The sequence below is a fragment of the Pongo pygmaeus genome, chromosome 5, assembly GCF_028885625.2.
Source record: "Pongo pygmaeus isolate AG05252 chromosome 5, NHGRI_mPonPyg2-v2.0_pri, whole genome shotgun sequence".
In the NCBI taxonomy this organism is placed as follows: domain Eukaryota; kingdom Metazoa; phylum Chordata; class Mammalia; order Primates; family Hominidae; genus Pongo; species Pongo pygmaeus.
Genome location: NC_072378.2, coordinates 79,887,850 through 79,901,240, shown reverse-complemented (window position 1 = coordinate 79,901,240; position 13,391 = coordinate 79,887,850). Strand labels below are relative to the sequence as shown.

General features: G+C 37.2%; 1 pseudogene; it reads left to right on the top strand.

Moving 5' to 3' along the window:
- The first annotated feature begins 375 nt into the window (after positions 1-375).
- Positions 376-931, top strand: LOC129038652 (large ribosomal subunit protein uL22-like; annotated as a pseudogene).
- Positions 932-13,391: the final 12,460 nt, after the last annotated feature.

The following is a 13,391-nucleotide window of genomic DNA, read 5'->3' as shown; positions in this document are numbered from 1 at the left end:
ATCAGCCAAGAATTTTGAATCCAGTGAAACTAAGCTTCATAAATGAAGGAAAGATACAGTCTTTTCCAGACAAACAAATGCTGAGAGAATTCACCACTACCAAGCTAGTACTACAAGTACTGCTAAAAAAAAGTTCTAAATCTCAAAACAAATCTTTGAAATACACAAGATAAAATCTCCTTAAAGCGTACATCTCACAGGATCTATGAAACAATAACACAATGAAAAAACCTAGATATTCAGGTGACAAATAGCATGGTGAATAGAATAGTACCTCAAATCTCAATAACAACATTGAATGTAAATGGCCTAAATGCTCCACTTAAAAGATACAGAATAGCTCTTTCCCTAAGTAGCCTGAGGTAATCTGTGAAAATGGTTCCCTATACACTTGACCGGGAGAACCTCACAAAATCATACAAATCAAGAGGTTCCAATCTTCGTATTCACCTTAAGAACATTTGTGAAACTGCCCAGGCCATCAAGGGTATGCATATATGAAAAGCCACAAAATATCTGAAAGATGTCACTTTACAGAAACAGTGCATACCATTCCAATGTTACAATGGTGGAGTTGGCAGGTGTGCCCAGGCCAAGCAGTGGGGCTAGACACAAGGTTGGTGGCCCAAAAAGAGTGCTGAATTTTTGCTGCACATGCTTAAAAATGCAGAAGAGTAATGGTTAACTTAAGGGTTTAGATGTAGACTCTCTGGTCATTGAGCACATCCAAGTTAATAAAGCATCTAAGACGTGCTGCCAGACCTACAGAGCTCATAGTCGGATTAACCCATACATGAGCTCTCTCTGCCACATTGAGATGAGCCTTACTGAAAAGGAACAGATTGTTCCTAAACCAGAAGAAGAAGTTGCCCAGAAGAAAAAGATATTCCGGAAGAAACTGATGAAACAAAAACTTACGGCATGGGAGTAAATTCAGCATTAAAATAAATGCAATTAAAAGGAAAAAGAAAAGACACAGAATGGCAGAATGGTTGAGAATTCAGCAAACAAATATCTGCTGTTTCCAAGAGACTCACCTGACACATAAGGATTCACATAAACTTAAGGTAAAGGGGTAGAAAAATATATTCCATGCAAATGGACACCAAAAGCAAGCAGGAGTAGCTATTCTTGTATCAGACAAAACATACTTAAAAGCAACAGCAGTTAAAAAAGACAAAGAGGCACATTACATAATGATAAAAGGCCTAGTCCAACAGGTAAGTATCACAATCCCAAATATATATGCACCCAATACTGAAGCTCCCAAATTTATAAAAGCAATTATTATTAGACCTAAGAGATGAGATAGACAGCAATGCAATACTACTGGGGCACTTTTATCCACTGACATAGCGTTAAATGCCTACATCAAAAAGTCTGAAAGAGCACAAAGAGACAATCTAAGCTCATACCTCAAGGAACTAGAGAAACAAGAACAAACCAAACCCAGCAAAAGTAAAGAAATAACAAAGAGCCTAGAAGAACTAAATGAAATTTAAACAACAACAACAAAAAAGACAATACAGAAGGCAAATAAAACAAAAACTGGTTCTTTGAAAAGATAAAAACAAAACTGATAGACCATTAGCAAGATTAACCAAGAAAAGAAGAGAGAAGATCCAAATAGCTCAATTAGAAATGAAACAGGAGATATGTCAACCGAAACCACAGAAGTACAAAAGATAATTAAAGGTTACTATGAACACCTTTATGTGCACAAATAGAACACCTAGAGGAGATGGATAAATTCCTGGAAACATATAACCCTCCTAGATTAGACCAGAAATAAAGAGAGACTCTTAACAGACAAATAACAAGCAGTAAGATTGAAATGGTAATTTGAGTTACCAAACAAAAAAAATTCCAGGACCAGATGGATTCACAGATGAATTTTATCAGACATTCAAAGAAGAATTGGTACCAATCCTATTGACACTATTCCATAGATAGAGAAAGAAGGAATCCTCCCTAAATCATTCTATGAAGCCAGTATCACCTTAATACCAAAACCAGGAAAGAACATAACAGAAAAAGAAAAATACAGACAAAGATCCCTAATGAACATAGATACAAAAATCCTCAACAAAATACTAGCTAACTGAATCCAACATCAAATCAAAAAGAGAATCCACTATGATCAAGTTTGTTTCATACCAGAGATGCAGGGATTGTTTAACATACTCAAGTCAATAAATGTGATACACCACATAAACATAAACAGAATCAAAAACAAAAATCACATGATCATCTCAATAGAGGTAGAAAAAGCATTTGACAAAATCCAGCATCCCTTTATGATTAAAACCCTCAGCAAAATCAGCATAGAAGGGACACACATTGAGGTAATAAAAGCCATCTATGACAAACCCACAGCCAACATTATACAGAAAAGAGAAAAGTTGAAAGCATTCCCCCTGAGAACTGGAACAAGATAAGGATGCCCACTTTCACCATTTCTATTCAACATAGTACTGAAAGTCCTAGCCAGAGCAATCACATAAGAACAAGAAATAAAGGGCATCCAAATTGGTAAAGACAAGGTCAAACTGTTGCTGTTTGCTGCTGATGTGATCATATAAAGACTCATCCAAAAAGCTCCTAGAACTGGCAAATACATTCAGCAGTTTCAGGATACAAAATTAATGTACACAAATCAATAGCTGTGCTATACACCAACAGTGACCAAGCTGAGAATCAAATCAAGAACTCAACACCTTTCACAATAGCTAAAAAATACTTAGGAATATACCTAAACAAGGACCTCTACAAAAAATAAAAATAAAAAACCGTGCTTAAAAAAATCATAGACAACACAAACAAATGGAAACACATCCCATACTTATGGGTGGGTAGAATCATTATGGTGAAAATGACCATACTGCCAAAAGAAATCTACAAATTCAATGCAATTCCCATCAAAATACCATCATCAGTCTTCACACATCTAGGAAAAACAATCCAAAATTCATATGGAACCAAAAAAAGAGCCCACATAGCCAAAGCAAGACTAAGCAAAAAGAACAAATCTGGAGGCATCACATTACCTGACTTCAAACTATACTATAAGGTCATAGTCACCAAAACAGCATGGTACTGGTATAAAAATAGGTATATAGACCAATGGAACAGAATAAAGAATTAGAAATCCACCCAAATACTTACAGTTAACTTATCTTCAACAAAGCAAACAAAAACGTAAAGGGGGAAATGATACCCTATTTAACAATTGGTGCTGGGATAATTGACAAGCCACATGTAGAAGAATGAAACTGGATGCTTATCTCTCATCTTATACAAAAATCAACTTAAGATGGATTAAATATTTAAATCTAAGACCTGAAACCATAAAAATTCTAGAAGATAACATTGGAAAAACCCTTCTAGATTTGAGACGAAGACTTCATGATCAAGAACCCAAAAGCACATGTAACAAAAACAAAGATAAATAGATGGGACTTGATTAAACTAAAATGCTTCTGCACAGCAAAAGGAACAATCAACAGAGTAAACGGACCACCCACAGAGTGGGAGAAAATCTTCACAATCTATATGTCTGACAAAAGATTAATATCCTGACTCTACAAGGAACTCAAACAAATCAGCAAGAAAAAAACAAACAATTCCATCAAAAAGTGGGCTAAGGACATGAATAGACAGTTCTCAAGAAAGATATACACATGACCAACAAACATATGAAAAAATGCTCAACCTCACTAACGATCAGGTAAATGCATATCAAAATGACAATGTGATACCACCTTACTCCTGCAAGAATGGCCATAATCAAAAAATCAAAAAATAATAGAAGTTGGCATGGATGTGTTGAAAAGGGAACACTTTTACATTGTTGGTGGGAATGTAAACTAGTACAACCACTATGGAAAATAGCATGGGGATTCCTTAAAGAACTAAAAGTAGATCTACCATTTGATCCACAATCCCACTCCTGGGTATCTACCCAGAGGAAAAGAAGTCATTATATGAAAAAGATATTTGAGCATACATGTTTATAGCAGCACAATTTGCAATTGCAAAAATATGAAACCAGCCCAAATCCCCATCAATCAATGAGTGGATAAAGAAAATGTGATCTCTATATATACACACACACACACACACTATATACACACATCATGGAATACTACTCAGCCATAAAAAGGAATGAAATAATGACTTCACAGCAACCCGGAATGAATTGGAGACCATTATTCTAAGTGAAGTAACTCAGGAATGGAAAGCCAAACATTGTATGTTTTCACTCATAAATGGGAGCTAAGCTATGAGGATGCAAAGGAATAAGAATGATATAATGGACTTTGAGGACTCAGGGGAAAGGATGGCAGAGGTGAGGGATAAAAGAGTACACATTGGGTACAGTGTATGGTGCTCTGGTGATGGGTGCACCAAAATCTCATAAATCACCACTAGAGAACTTATTCATGTAACAAAAGACCACCTGTTCCCCAAAACCCTATTGAAACAAACATAAAATAAAATAAGCGAAAAATGGCATGCAGCATCTACCAATGTCTAAAGGCCCTTAGATAGTTTATTTTCACAAGTCTTCTGAATAGATGGATGCCCTCTCTTGTCCTCATTAATTTTCCAAAGAGAAAGGCAGTTTAAGCATCATTTTCTCCTCCACATAGAGATCTGGTCTTTTTCCTCTTCTAACCTCTTTTTTTAACTGGACTATGTACTATGTTATATTGTCCTCTAATTATTCATAGGCCTATATTATTATTGCCTCAAAAAGATTCATTTTCTGAAGGTAGGAATTATTCATTTACTTCTATTTTATGACCCACAGTGCTGTGTGCATCAAAAATTCAATGTCTTCATTGACTAATATGCTACTTTATTGGCTTTGATATTGCATAAGAAATGTCACAGAACTGTAAATGATGTTTAAAACAATAGTAAGAAAGAGAGTAACTCAAAATTAGAGGATTATTATAACGTATCATAAATAAAATATATCTTAGAACAGCCTAGAAGCAAGTCTCATTTAAAATATTATTTTTAAATTTCACAAATAACTAGAATTTTAATGTCCACCAGAATGCAGGTTTGAATGGAAAGGCTGATACTGGGTTCTAAGTTGGCTTTCCATTCCTTGGTCATAAAAGCTAACTGTACCACTCCTGAAAGCCACAGGTTATTTTGGCATTTCTTTGGATTTATAATACAAGCAGCACATTATTTCCAGTGTCTGGGCTGCCTGAAATAAGAAGTTCTACCTTGGTGTTGCAGGCAGTAAATGACTAGATGAACCCTAGTCAGGCAAGAAGGCAGTTTTAGTCTTTCCACATGCCAAACCTAAAGCAAAAGTGGCTAGAAATGGACCTAGAGAGTCTCATAAAAACACGAACTAACTTGAACCTCACTTAAATATAAACCAAACATCATCATGAGTTTGAAATAATCTAAACCCCCATCTTTCTTTGTTAGTTCTGTTTTTCTTTTTTGTTATTGCTGTCATTTTTAATACCCTTCAAACTCTTCTGGGTTACAGTCTAAACTGGAAGTGCCAGAATAACAACACAAATACTGCCATTATTTTCATGGCCTACCCAGAGTGGGAAACACTGGAAATATCAAGACACCATAATTAAAGTTCATCAAATTACAATTTCTGTAACAAAGAATACAAATAATAAGACAGTAGCCAATGTGACTTTGACAGGGACTAAGTCTAATGCCCACTGATGGAATTGTTTCTCTTTTCTTTTTTTTTTTTTTTTTTTTTTTTTGAGATGGAGTCTCACTCTGTCATCCAAGCTGCTGGAGTGCAGTGGCACAATCTTGGCTCACTGCAACCTCTGCCTTCTGGGTTCAAACGATTCTCCTGCCTCAGCCTCCCAAGTAGCTGGGACTACAGGCACGAGCCACCACGCCTGGCTAATTTTTGTAATTTTAGTAAAGACAAGGTTTTGCCATATTGGCCCAGGCTAGTCTCAAACTCCTTATCTCCAGCGATCCGCCCGTCTCGGCCTCCCAAAATGCTGGGATTACAGGTGTGAGCCACCATGCCCAGGGCTGGATTTTTTTTTTTAAGTTCATGTATATAGAAATCTGGAAATGGAAAAGAAATGAAACTGCTTATTTGGGAATAACTGAAAAGCAAAGTTGTGAGCATATGTAGATGAAATCTACTCTAAATCTTGGTATCCAGTTTAACTATTAATATCATCACGGTTCCTGTTAAAAGTTTTTAATTAATGTTAGGTAGAAGTGGATGGCTAAACTTTATTTTTATTTCCTGCCTCTGTCCAATGTCTTGAGGCTGTATTATAAGTATAATTTTAAAAAGAAATAAGGATATGGGAAATCTACAACCAAAACAACTGATCTCTGAATGATCTAGGCTGACTCTTACAAATTGTAACTGGAGGCAGATATTCAATTTGGTCAATAAACCAGCAGTGTATATTGAGCAACTACCACGTGATCAGCTTTGTACAGACTGCAGACCAAATGACTGAGATTTTTGGTTAACTGAACCAGGAATAACAGCTTTAGGGGAAAAATGGTGGGTTTTATTTTAGATGTGGTATGTGTTGAGATGTATTCAGCAGGCAGTTGGATATTCAGAGCCTGGGAAAAACTCAGAGCAAGACAGGGAGGTGTTAATTGAATTTATAAAGGTGAATGAAATGTACAAAGAGAAGATGATGACAGAACTATACATGACACTTATTAGATGGACTGGATGACACAGAAACCAGTGAGAGTCCAGGGCCAGTGACATGGGTATGTGGCCTATGCAATCTCACACAGCGTCACTCTCAGAAGGGCTCCAAGCTCAGTGTAATACTATTGCCACAGTCTTAAAATTTTTTTAAAAATGTATCTTTGAACTGTGTTTTGTAAGCAAAGTTGGATGGGGCAATGGAGCACATGCATGAGGAGAAGCACTATGTGCAATGTGCATGCCCACCGTTCCTGGCCTTCCCACTCATATATGATGTCTCATGAGCGCAGAATTCCAGTGGACTCACAATGCATGGGAGTTCAGCAAGACTCAATATGAGTACCAGGTACATGTTTCATCTTAGAGTAAGCATGTGCAGGGGAAGGCTGATAAGCCTTGAGAGGCCATGCTTTCTGTTCAAACCAGAACTTGTTGGTGTGAAAGAAATCAATGATGTTCTAATAAACCCCATCACATATTTTCTTACTTGTGTTAATTTCTTACTTGTGTTAATTAGTCAAGCACTTATACTGAAAATGATGACATACAAGTAAACTGACCATAGAGAGTGTTGATAGAATGTGTGCATATCAGTAAGTGAAATAAAAAAATAGTAGAGTTTGTTTTGTGCAGTGATTCCACTGTTCAGGTAAGAATGAAATACATATATATGTATGAGCTATAAAAATAATAGCTGTATAATTTTGGTGAGTACACATGTAAGTTAAATGCTTTTAAATTTGCATTTAAAATTGGCATTGTACAATACGAAGAAAAGTGGTAAAATTTATTCTAATAATTAAAAATTTTATTTTTCTTTACTTAGAATGACATTAAATAGCAAATAAAAAAATTCCATGACAAGTCAAGAGAGAAACTGCAAAAGAAACAGAATTATATTGAGTAACTTTAACAGTAATTTTTCTTGCTTTTCGAACAAGGGAACTCAAATTTTCATTTTGCTTTGGGCCCCACAGATTATGGAGCCAAGCCTGAGAGGATCAATAAATGGAAGGGGGAACCAGGATAATCTGAGTCATGAAAGTCACAGGATAAGTGTTTAAGAGAGAGTATTTTTGGTTATTTGTTTAAATGCAGTCCTGTTGCTGGGCTGGGGGTTAGCAGCAGGACTTTTCATGGCTGCCTTCCCAGCTGGCATAGAGCCAGGGCTCCAGGAACACGGCTCACCTCCTAATTCTGCCAGATGTCTGTTGAGAATAGACACTAAGCATGAAGGTTAAGTGGTTTCTGATAACCTTTGAGAGAGTAGTATGGGGAAAGTAGCTAGACTGTAGGCTAGATTCCAAAGGAGTAAGGAGTGAGAAAAGAATATTAATGCAGCAAGGATAAATTACACTCTCAGAAAGTGTGTTGGAAGTCTAGATGGATGAATGGATGGATAGAGGAACTGGCTTGTGTACCTCGTTTTCTACTCTCTGTACGTTGGGCACTACACTGTGAAATGAGAAAATGGGAGATTTTTATGGCATAATAAAAGTGAGAACAACACTGAAAATATTATGTAAATCACTTTATGCCTAACACATTATCACTTGTAGGGTCAACAGCACACTTGGGTTATAAGTTTAAATTGGATTCTTTAATCCTTCTTTTCTTTTTGGATTTTTTTCTCTCACCATTAAAGAGAAATGTTGCTGACTATGTCTACGAGCATGTGCTAGGGTTGTACTAGACAGTAAGCCATATTTGGTGTGTTTTTTTTTTTCCAGTTATAGTTGTGGCATACGGTATACTAAACATTCAAACTCTTTCCCCAAGATCAAATTGTGTCCCATGATAGGCATCTGGCTGATGTTGCTGAGAGATGGAAATTCAATCTGCGTCTTTGAAAGATATTCCTCTCAACATGAAGCCAACTGGCCCACATGGAACTCGACTCTACAACTTCTGCTTCATTAGCAGCTAATGAGTAGAGCTCAGTGCCAAACAACAGGAAAATTCCTGCTTTTATTATTCCAGGTTCAAGGCTATGGCATTGGTCTAAAGAGTAAAATTGGCCTGCAGAAAATTGAAACACACTCCACACTAATAAAAACACAAACTGCATATACTGTAAGACATTTTTGAGTGATTATACCTGGAAGACTAATATCTGTTGTACTGAGATCATTTGCTTTTCAAATATTTCCAAATGTGTTATATTATAGCCTCCTATTCAGGACTAATTCCTGGGCCCAACTGTTGCAGGAAATTAGAGACCCCAAATGGAGGGACCGGCTGGAGCCACAGCAGAGGAACATAAATTGTGAAGATTCATGGACATTTATCAGTTCCCAAATAATACTTTTATAATTTCTTATGCCTGTCTTTACTTTAATCTCTTAATCCTGTTATCTTCATAAACTAAGGATGTATGTCACCTCAGGACCACTGTGATAATTGTGTTAACTGTACAAATTGATTGTAAAACATGTGTCTGAACAATATGAAATCAGTGCACTTTGAAAAAGAATAGAATAACAGCAATTTTTAGGGAACCAGGGAAGACAACCATTAGGTCTGACTGCCTGAGGGGTCAGGCAAAAAGAGCCATATTTTTCTTCTTGCAGAGAGCCTATAAATGGACATGCAAGTAGGAGAGATATCACTAAATTCTTTTCCTAGTGAGGAATATTAATATTAATACCCTGGGAAAGGAATGCATTCCTGGGGGGAGATCTATAAACGGCCACTCTGGGAATGTCTGTCTTATGCAGTTGAGATAAGGACTGAGATACACCCTGGTCTCCTGCAGTACCCTCAGGCTTTACAAGGGTGGGGAAAAACTCTGCCCTGGTAAATTTGTCATCAGACCGGTTCTCTGCTCTCAAACCCTGTTTTCTGCTATTTAAGATGTTTATCAAGACAATACGTGCACCACTGAACATAGACCCTTATCAGTAGTTCTGCTCTTGCCCTTTGCCTTGTGATCTTTTTTGGACCCTTATCAGTAGTTCTGCTTTTGCCTTTTGTCCTGTTCCCTCAGAAACATGTGATCTTTGTTAGACCCTTATTAGTAGTTCTGCTTTTTGCCCTTTGAAGCATGTGATCTTGGTACCTACTCCCTGTTCTTATATCCCCTCCCCTTTTGAAACTCTTAATAAAAACTTACTGGTTTTGAGGCTCAGGCGGGCATCACGGGCCTACCGATATGTGATGTCACCCCCAGTGGCCCAGCTGTAAAATTCTTCTCTTTATACTGTCTCTCTTTATTTCTCAGCTGGCCTAGAATTATGGAAAATAGAAAGAACCTACATTGAAATATTGGGGGCGGGTTCCCCCAATACCCAACTTTGCTTTCAACAGGTTCACTGATTGTATGGGGAAAGCCAAAGTAGGAGCAAATCTGTGTTTCTATGAATTGCCAACATTTGTTCCTGTTATCATGAGTCTGTTTTTACAGTCTGAACAAGTTTTGATTTTAATCTCAACTGAAAGCCACTGAGTTTAAGGCTCCTGATAAATGAGTAGTTTTACTCTTTGGTGTCAGTGTCTACAACAAAGAGGCTTGAAGAAAAAAGTGAGTGTCTACTTATCTCTGAAATAGACTAATGAATACATTTTACTTATAGAGCAATACTTGTCTCAAAATTACTTCGAAACATCAGAAAGTAGGGCTGTCCTCTCACCAGTACTTTATGGCTCATGACCTCCCTGCCTGCATCAAGACACAAATAGACCTGGATCTCCTCCCTCTCCCTCCCGGACAAATGCCCTCTTCAGAGTCAATAGCAATGCCTGATTGAATGATTTGTGCCTCCCTGCAGGCCTCTTGGCTGCCAGTAACTCACTTCAGAGTCTTGGTCATTTGTGGTGTGTCTTGAGGATGCTCCCTAGCTGTTCTCTTCCTCAGTTGGTTCTATTCATTTCTGGTTTGGGGTAATTGCATGTTTGAGTTCACAGTAAAAATATAAATATGTAAGTGATACACACTGTAAATCTTATTGCACATGATTCATACACACATGAATTTAAAAAGAAAAAAACAGGCAGGATATCACTGTAGGAGTATTGTTAGTTATTTCAAACTTTATAAAGAAGAAAGTGTTGTGTGTTTGCTGGAAGTATTTGTGAATTGTTAGCAACTTTTACCCCACTGCCTTGCATATCTGCAAATCAATGGAGTAAATAACACTGATTTGGTTCTCCTTAGAAGTAGCCCGGGGTTCACTGCAATGCCATTAAGACTATAAGTAAGCATGGTGTTATACAAATGTCAGTCATCTACAAGTCACCTACATAATTTTTGCCATATTAACATATTCTTTGTACTCATAATCTCAACATTTTTATGTAGACCTCCTCAGACTTTTAGTGAGTTAAGTCTATTTTAAAAGAAAACTGTAAAACACTGCTGTACTCCTTGTGCTTCACTGGATTGCATATTCTGGGTAGCATGGACATTTCTTTTGTAATCTCCTTGGCCCACAGCCCTGTGCTATGCTCATAATAATAAAGTATGTATGACAGTGTTCATAGATTGAGATCATCTTTTCTAACTTCAATGAGCTTAGTACATGAAAAATTTTCTATACAAAAGCATAGAAAATTTGAAATACTGATTTTCTTGTGTGATAGAAAAGGAATGAGAAAAAAATTGCACCCAAAGACTCATAGGATTTCAGACTTTGACATTCTGATGATCTTTTATTTGAAAAGACAAGAAAATAAAATTTTCTAAAGATAAGCTCTTGAAAAAACAGTTTCTTGTAACCAGAAACATATTAACCCTTGGAATTGTATGGTAATCTCGGTCGTTTCAGAAATGCCAGTGCCAATATGCTCAATCAAATTCTCATCAATGAAAAGAATAGGGACATTGAAAAGGCAGAATAGCAGCAGAAATAAAAGTGACCTTTTGGAAATTACTTTTGCTTTCATTGTTTGTGTTCAGATTTGAAGAGTATTCACTATTTGTTTTGCTAAAAATCTTTCAAGTGTCATTAAACTGAGAACTTGGGGCATCTTGTCTGACTTTGGGTAGAGAATAATTACCATTTGCACCCTACAAATGTGGGTAAGCTTGCACTGAAATAAACCATCCAAATCCATGACGAACATCAAAATTGTAGACATAAGGAGAAGAGTGGAAAATTGTAGTATGACAAAATAGCTACATTTAATTATGTAAAATTACATAGAATTTTAGTCTTCTTTAGAGGTGCTTTATTTAAACTTACATCTAAAGGCACGTCTTTGGTTAATGCAACTTTCATTTCAAGTCCAGGAGTTGACAGAACATTTATTAAATTTAAAATTCAAGCAGATTGTAATACTTGCAACTTTGAAAGTTATAGGGCCACTTTTCTGAGAAAAAATATTATTTAAAACTGTGAGGTCCACTTGATCCCCTTTGTTCACATCAAATCTCTCATGTGCCCCTACCTATGAAGACTTTTCTGCTCTTTTGCAGAGACTAAATCTCATCTTAGGTAACACAGTGAGTCCACTCAAGACTTTCTCTTCCAGCCAGGCAGCATTCTAAGAAATGGTGTCCCTCTATACATGGCCTTTGCGGATCCTATGACCATTCTTGGTTGCCCTTATCTATGAGTCACCCCAGAGAAGCTACAAGAGTGACCCAGCACTATTCTCACAAGAAAAGACACTCTGGGTGGCTTGCTGTCTGGTTAGCAGGAGGACTGAAAAATCAATGCTGTCAACTTCTGACTACACTGAGCAGCTCATTAAGCATCATTATGCCCATTATTTCCCCTGGATCCTACAGTCCCTTTCTGAAGAAAGCATTGGTGTACACTCTGTAAAACAAGTTCTACTATCCTGGCTATAGGATATTCATTGAACCAGGAACTTGGGGCTCAACAGTGTCACTTTGAGTCAAAATGTGATCAGAGAAGAGAAAACCAAAGATACCATGAAAATAAGATCAAGTTGACCATAACAGAGAAGAAATAAGCAGCCGCTTTCCCAGGGCTGCCTCAAAGCCCAGACAGGCTTTCAGTTCTAGTCCATGTTTGTCCTTACAAGTAATCATTACTTCTTCCTTCCTCTAAAGCTCAGGTCAGAGTCTCATTTTGAAGCAACTCAGAGAAAGCCTCTGAGTTGGTATACACAGATGGTATATCTAAATAATAATACAATAAATAAATATAATGCTTTAATTATACAACTCCCAGGACCACTCTTTCTATATAAAATGTGGACTTTACTCTCTGGAGAAGCTCTCTAGCTCTCTCCCATGCATGTTCTTTCTCTCAGAATCTGCCTCCTCTCCTATTCTCATTTCAAGCCACAAAATGTGTCCTCTGTGTGCAAATCGGCATTTAGAGATCACAGAGATGGAAATGTGACAATCCCTCTTTCATGTGCGGCTTCCAAGCCTTGGTGTAACAGAGGCTCCATTTTTCCAAACTCTGCTTGCAACTGCTTTGTTAGCTACCAGTGTCAGAATGACCACTTGAAGAATTTTGCTGAAGCAGAGGAAAAGCACCAGTTCTAGAGGGGGTGAGTGCTCCTATTTGATCATAGTAAGAGCAGCGTCAGACAGGACAGTCTAAAAAGGACTTACCATTCCCAGCCCCAGGGGGCTTTCCTGCTACACTAAAGGAGAACACGTCCAACCACACTTCACCTTAACCTTCCTCTACTAAGTTCTGGATAAAATACCTTACTTATGAATAAATAATAACAACAATCATAACTCCTTTAGAGAGAGGGACCTGTCAAATGTACT